The sequence below is a fragment of the Mobula hypostoma genome, chromosome 1 (assembly GCF_963921235.1).
Source record: "Mobula hypostoma chromosome 1, sMobHyp1.1, whole genome shotgun sequence".
NCBI lineage: Eukaryota > Metazoa > Chordata > Chondrichthyes > Myliobatiformes > Myliobatidae > Mobula > Mobula hypostoma.
In genome coordinates this window covers 84,209,517-84,222,608 of record NC_086097.1, presented here as the reverse complement: position 1 = coordinate 84,222,608, position 13,092 = coordinate 84,209,517, and positions in this window count along the sequence as shown.

The window sequence follows — 13,092 nt, the reverse complement described above, 5'->3', positions numbered from 1 at the left end:
AGCAGCAAAGGAGAAACTGAGAGAAAGGGATAGTGTTATTACAAAAGCTGGGTGGGAGGAGGAGTAGTCTAGGTAGTTGTATGAGCTGTACAAGACAGTTTGTCTCCCAAGATGGAGACAGAGAGATCATAAAGGGGAGTCTTACTTATGTACTGCCTGTTACACTGCTGGCGTCTCGGACAGCAATGGAGGTCCGTCATCTCTGGCGGTGCTCAGGGCTTCCTTCATCATGTCAGTAGCTTCCTCTCAGCTTTCACTACTGTCATTCATGTAAGTTCCAGCTGGAGACTCAGGAATACCATTGCACTCAGATGTAGAAGGGTTTTTCATTTGCTGTCTCCGTAACAATTTTGTTTTACCAGTCAGGGTTGTTAGCTCTGAGCTGAACCCCCAGACCTGGAGGACTGGTGGGCCCCTTTTGGTCTGGCCTCAACCCTTTGACCTGTTTGGCATGGGTAATCCAACCAAGAGGCAAAAGTATAAAGTCCTGACTCCAGCAAACTTAGCTTTCCAGGTCACTGAGGCACGCAAGCCTCCAAAGCCTACGACAAGGTTGTGATCCTCTTGGAGGGAGGATAAACAGGAGAGAGGTGTAATAAGTAGTAAGGAAACTAAGTGCTTTTTGAGAAGAGGGATTTGTAATATACAAAGTTAACATGGGTAATTTAGCGAGGAGGAGAAGATGGCGACATGACAGCAGTGCGTGCGGCCTCTCTGGTGAATGATATCTGTTATCTGTCAAGTAGGGAATCGTGCACAATTCTGACTTGATGGAGACAGACGTGAGAGTACAGAGGAACATCTGGAAAACTTCTGAAATGCCCGCTTTGCTGCCAGTGCTACTGTGTGGTAACCAGAATCTCCGGAGCAGAAGGCCCTGAATCCTCAGCTTTGCTTGTTTCAATGGCCGGGGCGAGGTCGAAGGCGCTCGGCAGAGGATGGTGCTCGGGAGGCTGTATCGGAGGGGCTGGTTGGAGGCTCAAAGTTTTCAGATGGGCAGACTCAGTGTTGGTTGTGGTCGGCTGCTTCCAAGGCATCGGCAGTTGTCGCTGCCTGGAGGTTTATGGCAGGGAGTTTCTCCCTTTTGCCACCTGCTATCAGGGACTCGGGCGTCGATCGACTCGGGGACTTTGAGACTTTTTTTTACCGTGCCCATGGTTTGTTCTTCATCAAATTACGGTATTGCTTTGCACTGCTGTAACTATATGTTATAATTATGTGGTTCTGTCAGTGTTAGTCTTTGGTTTGTCCTGTTTTCTGTGATATCACTCCGGAGAAACATTGTATCATTTCTTAATGCATGTATACATTTCTAAATGACAATAAATGAGGACTCATAATCTAAAACTTTGATTGTGTTCAACAATCTGTATAGGATCGGTTAATTAAATATTTCAACTGATTTTCAATTCCAGCCAAATGGAGTACAAATTGGGAAGGACGTGTAATGACTAACCGAACAAATTTCACCCATCTTGTACTATCATCCATTTACTACATCAACTTCCTTCTCAGGTCTTGGGTATATTCATCATGATTTGCCAATGTGTTTTTTCTTGAGTGAGCAGGAAAATAAAATTAATGGAGGACAGGAAAGATCAAAATGTATAAACAATAAGCATGCCTGCAAAAAAAGGCAGAAAAAAGGCACAAAATAGTTGGATATTATCGAAAGAACTGCGGCCAGACTACATGTACTCTTTGAGATATTCGCGGTAAAGGGCCAAAGCCACTGTTGCAGGGCACTAAAGTTATAAGAGTAGGTGAGAAGATGATTAGATATTACCAAACATGTAGACCACAGGAGTGAAAGGAGACCAGCTATACTTTCCAGTTTATACAAAATTTAATACAACATGTCCTGCATTCATCAATTATTTACTACTACTATATCCTTTCTGGCAAGGGAAAGGAGGACGTTCTCTTTAATGTATTTATCTTTGACCTCAAGAAAAAGCATCTTGGAATAACCTTGGCTTTGGTGGCCAAGGAAAAGCGTGTCATCAGCAGTGTGTTATTTTACTGTCACTTTCTGCACCTGAGAGGAAGCCATTAATCTTGTGTTGCATTATTTATTTATTTGTTTGTTTGTTTGCTTCTTTGAAGATATAGCATGGTAACAGACTCTTCTGGCCCAATGAATCCATGCCACACAATTATACCCATGTGGCTGATTGACCTGCTAACCAGTATGTCTTTGGATTGTGGGAGGAAACCAGAGCACCAGGAGAAAACCGCAGTCACAGAGGGAGCATACAATTTCCTCATAGACAGCAGTGGGAACTGAATCTGTTTGCTGGTGCTGGGATAGCATTACATAGATAGATAGATAGATATACTTTATTAATCCTGAGGGAAATTTGGTATCGTTACAGCCGCACCAACCAAGAATAGAGCGTAAATAATAGCAATACAAAAACCACAAACGATCAAACAACAAAATGCAAACTATGCCAGATGGAAAATAAGTCCAGGACCAGTCTATTGGCTCAGGGTGTCTGACCCTCCACGGGAGGAGCTGCACGTTCGATGGCCACAGGTAGGAACGACCTCCCGTGCCACCAAGTGTTGTATTACGGTGGACTGTGGCCAAAGTCCAACAGTAAAAAGTTCAATCCAGTCTACAAACACGTTCCTCGATCTTAATATGACCCATATTGCACTATCTGTTGTTAACCAGATCAGTAAGCACCCAACTCCTTTACATTTACCACTCTCAGTGCACTTCCGGTCAGCCAGAACGGTATTACCCACCGAACTCCTCTTCTCTATAAGTCTCTGTTGTCTCGACCCGGTCCTCCTTCCTCAACTTTGTGATCCCCCTCGCCAACTGCTATGCTGCTATGCCTTTGGTCCACCTTTGGTCCCCACCTGGCACTCAGCTCTCACCTGGGGCTCCCCGTAGCTGTTTGCATGCGACAGCGGCCACACCCCAGGCAACGGCTTCAACAAGCCGGCTAAACCAGGTGAGGGTAGCCGACGGGTCTCAAACCCTCAGTGTGATAGGGAGTTGACTATCCCAGCATGTGAAGACAGACTCCGGTGGATTGAGCGGACGAGACCGATAGAAGGTCCAACGGTCAAGAAGGCGGTCTCTGCAAGCGTTGTGGAACGTGTAGAGCAGGACAAGACACAGAAGATGTCCTGGTCATCCACTGCGCCTAGTCCCATCTCCAGCCGTCTCGACTCTGTCTTGCCACTGGATCCAGATGGGAATTGGGAAGAGAGAGTGAGGCTGACGCTGCGCAACTCTCCCTCACTTAAATCCAAGTCACGTGCTAGTCTTGACACCATCATAATGGTGTCGAGGTCCTCATCGACATACGATGAACGAACAACAACAACATGCCTTTGGTAGATGTCACACGTCTCAATAAATCATGAGATTGTTATATATGGTAATAGTTCATTTTTAACTTTCCAAATTCAACATGCTTTGATGGGAAAGTATATAAATACTCATTACTGTAAAATGTCTTTTCTATTATCACGTGGAATTAATAGAGATTAAATTAATATACCCCAATCGTACCAGTTTGTACCTTTCCTCATTCGGTTTGGGAATCAAATGTACAAAGCTTTGCCTGCTTTATTTTCACCTCCCTGGGACAGGTGTGAATCTACCCCTGTGTAATAGCAATGAAGGATCCTCATGCGCTGAGTGTTAAGGTGAGAATTAAGGTTCAGTGTAATCTGTTGTTAATCCTGTTTCCAGTTGTAAGCAGCCTCTAGTGCTACAGCTTACATTGCTGCAGATGTGGGTTCTGAAATAGCTGATGCAGAACCCCCAAACTTTGTCGGATATGGGGCATTTGGGCATTTTAAAGTCGTAGTGCACCATTTATACTGTATGTTCCCAACAAAGACGCTCGATGCACCCTCTGTGCTAACGTGAGTGCCATCTCTATTTTGTGCAGTCATGGATCAGGTACTCCTGTTAATTGGTGAATGTTTCACCTTTCTGAAAGGGACCCTGTGTTGTTCCTTTCTTCACATGAGAATCCCTTGCCATGATGGAGCAAGGGAATACTGTAGTTCAAGGAACGGATCTTTGCCCTCCGGAATGAGGGGATTGAGATTGACCATGATTTTCCCTTGGGCAGACCCCTATGTTATTACAATCAATGGCACCTCTGAGGTCTCCTGGTATGATGTCTGCTTCCCAAACGTGGCAGAAAAGATTGTGAATTTCTGTTTATAGCATCTATCCCCTAGGTTTTAGAACTTCAGCAGAAGCAATGCCTGCTCTCCAGGCAGAAGTGGTAGCAGACCTGGTCTGAATAGCTTTCCGTGGGATAAAGTCAAGGATATTCATGTCAAGAATAGAGGTGCTGTTTAGGAGGTCCTCAAAGTACTCCCTGGAGGTGCCGACTGCTTCTTTGCCCTAAATGTGCTTTCCTGCACTCTTGGCCCTCAGTGGGATGACCCTTGAGTTGGCTATGATGCACTAAGACTTAGTTAGCAAGAGGTCTCCGTTGGAGGTAGCTTTCCCTGCAGTCTCTTTGCCAGTCATGCTGCTTTAAGGCTCTGTGTCCTGTCCAACCTGGCACATAGTTTCCCAAGATTACTTCCTCTGGTATAAAGGTCAGGGGTTCTCAAGGTCAGAGCAAGAAATTCTCCTCAGCCTCACCCATAACTTTCAGAGTTAGAGTGCATGTGATAGTGATGGTGGTGTGCTGATTCTGCATTAGAGTGAACTGGACAGTCCCAAAATATTCAATTATTCCACAGCAGGAACTTGCTAGATCATTTTTGATGCCAAAATGCAACCCAAGGAGACAGAGCTTTATATTCTGGTTAGCCTCTCTGGATTACAGTGTAGCAGACAAATTTCACGGCTTATGCCAGTGATATTAAACATAATTCTGATTCTGACCCACTGCCAAAACCTTTGACCCATCCATCACTTTCCCGTCCTACCTCACCCCATGTAACTGCCAAGGTGCCCAAGTCCCCACGTTAGGACAGCAGAGCAGTGTTCTGGTCTGTTACTGTTGTGGTCGTCCACAAGTGTGCTAACATTCCAGGTCCCAGCCTTCATGTTGTGGGGTGGAAGCCTGTGCATGGGTTCATTTAACTTGGTGCCGTGAAGCCTTTGTCCAGGACGAGGTGACTGGGGACCAGGGTTCTGATCGACGTCATTGACTTTCCTGAGGTAACTCTTCTTTGCTATGACTGTTTTGGAACCAGGGTATGTGTCACCAAGTACGCACGCGTACACACACACACACACACACACACGTGAACAGACAATACGTTTTGCTGGTGCAGACAGCCTCCTCATCCAGAAACAACAGAGGAAGAACATTAGAGTAAGCAGCAATCGGTGTTGATGGTACTTACTATTCATTTTGATTGCAGGTGGACTGAGCAATCAGTCTTCCCCAAACACTTACAATGGCCCACTGTTAGAGGTTAAAGTCTTATTTCAAACAACTGAGGAGGCAGTGTTTTTCCGATTACAGCCAGTGTAATTGAATCTGCCCTGCCACCTAACTTTAAAATTACATCCTCTGACCTCGATTCTACCCACCCCAATTGCACAATTTTCTGGGACAGCCTGGAGAATGGAATGCAGACATTCTGTGGGATGGAGAGGTTGGTGGGGAGTCGTGGGGGGTAGAAAATAATTTCCAGAGATGTTTAAATGTCAAAAATTTGGGGAAAAAACTCTAAATGCATTAAAGAGGATTTTTAGTTTAGTTCAGTGAAGAAGCTATCATTTATATAACACGTAACATATTTCTGAAGGATGCTCTCCTTGCAGACCCACCAGAAGGAGATGCTTAGCAGAGCTGGGACTCTCTCAGGGACACTATCCACAGCACTGCACTCAAGGCCTTTGGGAAGAAACGGGGCAAGACACAGGACTGGTTTGAAGCGAGCTCAAGTAAGCTCACCACCGTCATTGAGGTAAAGCGTGTTGCACTACTAGAGCACAAACGCCACCCCACCCAGGCAACACTGCAAGTGCTAAAGATAGCAAGAAGCAAGGCTCAGGGAACAGCCAGACGCTGTGCAAATGACTACTAGCTACAACTATGTGAAAGCATTCAGTCATCATTTGACACAGGCAACATCCATGGCGTGTACGAGGGGATCAAGAAAGCCATTGGGCCAACCCAGAGTAAGACAGCACCATTGAAAACCATAACAGGTGAGACCATCAATGACAAAGGCAAGCAGATGGAGAGATGGGTGGAGCATTACTCTGAACTCTTCTCTCGAGAAAACAGCATCTCGGACAGTGCGCTAGACACCGTGGAATGCCTGCCTGTCAGGGAGGAATTGGATGCATTGCCGACTATCGAAGAGCTGAGTAAAGCCATCGACAGCCTGCCCACTGGGAAGGCACCAGGATTGGATGGCATTCCACCAGAGGCCATCAAGTGTGCAAAGGGTGTCCTGCTAAACCACCTGCACGAACTGCTGTGCCAGTGCTGGACAGAGGGAGCAGTGCCGCAAGACATGAGAGACTGCAACATTGTAACCATATATGAGAACAAAGGGGACAGAAGCGACTGTAGCAACTTCAGGGGAATCTCCTTGCTGAGCATCATTGGGAAGGTCTTCGCCCGTGTGGTCCTGAACAGACTGCAGAAAATAGCCGAAAGGGTATATCCCGAGTCTCAGTGCAGTTTCAGGTCAGAATGCTCCACAATCGACTTGATCTTCTCCCTTCGACAGCTACAAGAGAAATGCAGAGAGCAAAGACAACCACTCTACGTCGCTTTCATTGACCTCACGAAGGCCTTCGACCTTGTGAGCAGAGACGGCCTGTTCAAAATCCTCACCAGGATTGATTGTCCCCCGAGGCTCCTCAGGATAGTTCAGTCATTCCACACAGACATGAAGGGCGTCGTTCAGTTCGACGGCTCTTCTTCGGAGGCCTTCAACATCTGCAGCAGTGTGAAGCAGGGCTGTGTGCTTGCCCCCACCCTGTTTGGCATCTTCTTCACATTCATGCTGAAGCACGCCTTGGGAACATCAACTGATGGTGTCTACCTCCACACCAGATTGGACGGGAGGCTGTTCAGTCTGTCCCGTCTGAGGGCAAAAACCAAGGTTCATGAAGTACTCATCAGGGACATGTTGTTTGCAGATGACGCGGCACTGGCAACACACTCTGAAGAGCAACTGCAACGCCTCATGGACAGCTTCTCAAGAGCCTGCCAGGACTTCAGCTTGACCATCAGCCTGAAGAAGACCAACATGTTGGACCAAGGCGTTGAGCAACCCCCTGCCATTACCATCAACAACTACGAGCTGGAGGTAGTTCACTAGTTTACATACCTTGGCTCCAACATCACGGACAGCATCTCCCTTGACCCTGAGATCAACAGACAGATCAGACGAGCAGCCTCAACATTCGCCAGGCTGACAAAGAGAGTCTCGGAGAACAGAAAGCTGATGACGCACACCAAGGTTGCAGTCTACAGGGCCTGCGTCCTCAGCACACTGCTTTACGGCAGCGAGACCTGGAGCCTCTACTACAGAGAAGAGCAGCGTCTCAATGCCTTCCACCTTCTCAGCCTGAGAAGCATCCTGGACATCAAGTGGGTTGACCGAGTCACCAACAATGAGGTCCTGGCCCGCGCCCAGATACCCAGCCTCTTCACCCTGCTCCAACAACTCTGTCTCCGCTAGCTGGGCCACGTACACCACATGTCAGATAGGAGGATCCTGAAAGACCTGCTGTACAGGGAACTGGCCTCCGGCAAGAGAGCACAAGGGCAGCCCCATCTTTGTTTCAAAGATGTCTGCAAGAGAGACATGAAGTCACTGAACATGAACGTCGAGAAGTGGGAGGACATTGCAAGCGATCGCTCTCGCTGGAGGCTGGAACTACGCAGAGGTCTAAAAAGAGGAAAAGAGAAGCTGAGGCTTGCTGCTGAAGAAAAGTGCACTCGTCGGAAAAACAGCACCAAGACAACACTGGATGTCAGAGCCTTCAAATGCAGTCACTGCAGCCGATTCTGTCACTCCCGTGTGGGCCTCTACAGCCACAACAGACGCTGCTCTAACACAGACTGAAGCAAGACTTTCCAGGAGCAGATCCATGGTCTCGCAAGACTAACAGATGCCACATATACAACATATTCATTCTGTTGAAATGCCCTAAAGTGCCTCAGTACACAGGAAATATTATTGAAGTGCAGACACTACTATGGTTGCATCTCTATCCAAGCAGCAATGTGATCATCTGCCTTAACTGAGTGACAGATATTTGCAAAGATACCAAAATAATTGTTGCAGGGACCCCTCTATTTGAAAGGGCACACACAATTTTAGTTTCATGGCTCACCTGAAAGGCTCCCTCAGAGCTGTACAGAATTGTTGGACTAGATTCTACTCTCCCCCTCTCTGTAGTGCAGGGGTCCCCAATCTTCTTTATGTCATGGACCCCTGCCGTAGAGGAATTTGGATGCACAATATTGACATAAAGCCTGATCTATCATCAGGTGATACTCTATCAGAATGTATAAGAAATATCTCGGGATAGTATTTCTTTGAACTTGAAGACATTTGATAATAATCCTCAAAGAACCGAAATCTAAAATTGAAGCAAAGTTATCCTCCTTCTTCCTAGACAGTCCTTTGAAGTGGAGGATGCCTTGCTTCTATACCATTTCTGAGGTGTGGAACCAAACCATCCTCCACTCCAAGAAAGTCTTCTTTGCACCTGCGCATACACATACTTGGTGCAATGAAAAACAAACTCAACTTTGATTTTATATACTTTCAATATAAAGAGCAGAATTTCCAGCCATTTCAGTTCTGATAAAGAATCTTGGCTCGAAATGGTGACCATGTATTCCCCTCCTTAGATGCTGCCTGACTTGTTGAGATCCTTCAGCATTTTGTGTGTGAGCTGCTCAGCATTTCTGTTTGCCTTTTTTAAATGATTTTTTGAAGCAGACTGTGACACTTTTTAGTGATCTACACACAACGCTGAATCTCTTTGGATCTCCAATACATTCAGTTTTTCGCCATTTTGGATAGGACCTCCATGGAGTCAAAGACAAGAGTTCAAAGGTTACAATTTCCTAATAAGGACCATGGATGGTCTAGATGGTTGTACATGAGTGACAACTTACACCAGCTGCTATACAGACTTAACAGAGCAAGTGGTGGTCCAGTAAGGAGGGGGTCCTCTTAGCGCCATTTCAAACAACTTAGAGGACAGAACAGAAGATCATATCTCAGTCAGCCAGTGATTCCAAACTCCGGTGGTATCATAAGCAGGGTAAGTGGAAAACAAATATTTAAATCATCAATATCAAAAGATCAAAGAAAGAGGCAAAAGTGTGACAAATGTGAATGATCTTTGAACTCTTGTTTTAGGAAGGATATGGGGAAACATAGTGAGTAACGCTTCCAGTATGATGCCTGGATTCCACAGGGTGACAGTTAATTCCCCGAAATATAGAAGAAGCCCTATTAGGTTATACATAAAGGAACAATTTCTGCAGCCCAGTCAATGTTGGACCTGAGGTTTAAAAATTAGAGAGAGATCTTTCATTAGTGGAGTAGGAAACGTCCTGCGCTTAAGAGTACGATAGAGATTCAATGCTCCCCCACAGGTGATAATTGATACAAACCCGATTGCTAATCTTAAAGCTGCAATTCTTATTAATGGATTACTTAGGAAAATGTGGCAAGGAAGGGTAGTTATCACAAATCAGCCATGATCTGTTTGAACAGATTAAATGACCATCCCTTTTTCAAATGTTATTTTATGTTGGCAAATCCTTTTACATCTAGCAGCAGCCAACCTTTAGGTGTTTGCAAATCATTGAGCAAAATGTTTTTAGAGAATCCATTACCAACAGTGACCATTTCTGCATTGACAAGCTGAATAACAAAGAGACAGAAATTATTTCTTTTCTTCACTAGCTTAGTACAATACATTCTTAGAAGCTCAGCGACAAAGATTGTATCTCTACAGTGCTGCCTTAGACTTCTTTCTCCAAAGGGAAAGATTTACATTTTTAAATTTCCTTATCACATCTTTTAAAAGTGACCCAAAGCGTTTCATGTAAAATGAATTACTTTGAAGTCCAGTGACTGTTGTTATGCAGGCAACCTCATTTGGAGTTGGTTTATTTCTCCTTTAGCTTTTCCCTCTGTCCCCTGAAGCGATTAACTTATGCTAGGTTCCAGTTCCCCAGATGCCAATGACCTGCAGTATTTCACTCTTGTGGCCTTTATTCATGAGAGGAGTTTGACACTTGGGTCTATGTTGCCATTCTCCCTGCCCTTGCCGGAAGCATACACTGCAACACCACATGCTTCCAGTGCACAAGTTAAAAAGAACTGTTCATCTTAATGGGCAAATATGAACAATGTTTTGCAATATCCAGTGCAGGGAAGCTCAAGAAGTGCGTAAATGGAGCAACAAATGTTGTGCTGGAGGAGCTCAGCAGGACATGCTACATCTATAGGAGGAAAGAAATTGCCGACGTTTCAGGTTGGAACGCTGCTGCCATACGGAGAGTGGAGGAGCGAGAGGGGCAGCTTAGAGAGGACAAGGAGAGCAGCAAGAAATGATTCCAAGGTGATTGGTGGACTGAGGAGGGGTGTAGGATGACAGGCAGGTAGTGCCAGGTAGCAGAGAGGAGAAGGAATGGAGGAGGAAGACTGTAAAGCAGGTGAGTGATAAATGGAGGCAGACGGAGAGAGGGAAAAAGGGAAGCCAAAGATGGGGCAAGGTGGATGGGAAGTGTGTGAAGATAAGAGACAGCCTCTAAGGAGAAAGAAGCAGAAACACAAAATGCTACCAGACTTGGATTCGGGTAAGTAAAGGAGGTAAGAGTGGAAAGGCAGTCGGAATCAGATGAGGGAAATATGTGTGTGTGTGAAGTTGGTAAATGGAGCCAAGGGGTGGCAAGGGAGGAAGATGGATGAAGGGGGTTGTGTGGAAGATGGGAAAGTGGACTAAAATAGGAGGACAGGAGGATGAGAAGGAGCAGGAGAGAGGGAAAAGTGGGGTTGATCAGATCAGCAGTTAGTTAGACTGTAACCAAGACAGCTGCTCAGGGGCTGGATTGACTCTGTGCATGGACTTGGCACCAGAACAATCAGCTGTAAATCCAGGAATCATTTTTATACTGCCTGGTGCAAGGATACCAAGGACAAATTTATAAAAATACCTTAAATATTTGGACAAGGTAACATTAGACTCATTGGATTTATAATATTAATAGGTTCAGCAGGGTTTATGGTAAGATATCACCGTGCCATAAAAGAAAGTCACCAAATGTCTTGGGCATTGCACAGGATTAGGAATAAGCTTATATCTGAAATTCTTCTAATTATTGAAGCAATCAACTTATTTAAAAATGAAACAAGAACCATTATTAAAATGATGCCAAACACATTTTATCAGAAAACTTGGCTCGGTGGCAAAACCAGCAGCTCGGCTGTCTCACAGCTCCAGCAGCCCAGGTTTGAACTCGATCCTGGGTGCTGTCTGTGCAGAGTTTACACATCCACCATGTGACCATGTGTTTCCCTTGGGGGCTCCAGTTTCTTCCCACATCACAAAGGTACTGCAGAGTATCTGAGTGTAGGGGGTTAGCAGGAGAATTGTACTGCAGAGTATCTGAGTGTAGGGGGTTAGCAGCAGAATTGTAACGAGCTGATGGGCATGTGAGACATAGTTAGTTACTGGGAAATGAGACTGACAAGAAAGGTCTGAAAATAGGCATGGTTTCAATGGGCTGAATGCCCTATTGTGCTAAGAAAAATATGAGAATTGGAGAAAAATATTCATTTCTAATACTATCTTGGCATTATTTTATTTTTTGGAAATCTATATTAATTCTTCCAATGTAATATATTTTCACATCATTTGATCAAACAAGAATTAACATTAAGTTCGGACAATGCTGAATGCAAATAAAATCACCATTTAACAGTAAATTAAATAATCAATATGCAAGCAAAGGGTATTCGTGGAACTAATTATTGAATATTTATTTATCTAGCCGTTCTTTCGAAGTTACATTGACACTGAAATAACTTTTTCATTGGAAGTTTAGACCCTTCCAACTCTGATTTTCTTTTCAAACTTTTTCAGGAGTTTTGTCTTTGCCAACATTGAACTAGCAGGTGCTAGGACCCTGGGGAGACTAAAAAAGCCGGGAGTAAGTGCTGAAGGACACAGGTGCGCTGCTCCACCGCACCAGTGAAACCCCGTCTGCCCTCTGAGCATACATCAGAACAATTCTGCAGCAGCGACAGACATCTCCACAAACCAAACATTTGGCTTAATTACTAACAGCTGAAGGTGCATCTCATCTCATTAGCAAGGTCACTGTTCCGACATATTCCCTGATCCACTGAAAGAAACACTTTCAGCTGTATCCAAACACTGGATTATTGTGATGTGAAGTAAGAATGCCAGGCTTCCCTGAGGTTTTTCTGTTTAACATTCATGACGTTTCATTGCAGATCTCAAGAGACCCCAGTCCCCTCTTTATTTTTGTCTGGCCTATTTAACCACTTTGCAATGTTAGTGTTTATTGCTTTATTTGATGAGATAGTCACTCTTTGAAAAATGTTCAGTGTGCAAAATGTGACATTGAACTAACTTGGAATTAATCTGATCCCTGTATAAATTTTACCATTTGTTTGACATATCTAAAAGCAGGCCAAATAAGGTAACTTTCAAATGTTTGCAGGTGTCTTTCCAAAGAGAGCCACAGCTTTACTTTTGTCAAGAAGGTTTGAAAACTGTACTCATTGCACTGTCTCAGAGTCCAGCTCATTACTCCCACAGGATTGCCAAGCCAGTTCCTCACTTGAAGGGTATAGTAAGGTTTCAGAGTTCTTCACTTTGCATGGCAGTGGTTACTTCACTGGCTATTTAAGGCTGATAACATGAGGAATTTTGTACAATATGGGAGTCAGAGGATAAGGGGTTTGGACAATAAAATAGATGGGGCACTATATCAGTCAGCACCTTACTGAGTCGCAGATTAGATTTGAGGAGTCTCATGACTTCGACTTCGTTTTGTATTCTTTACCTCTCTTTGTCTATAACCTTCTTACAACAATTCACTTTGTTTTAAGTCTTAGACAATGTCC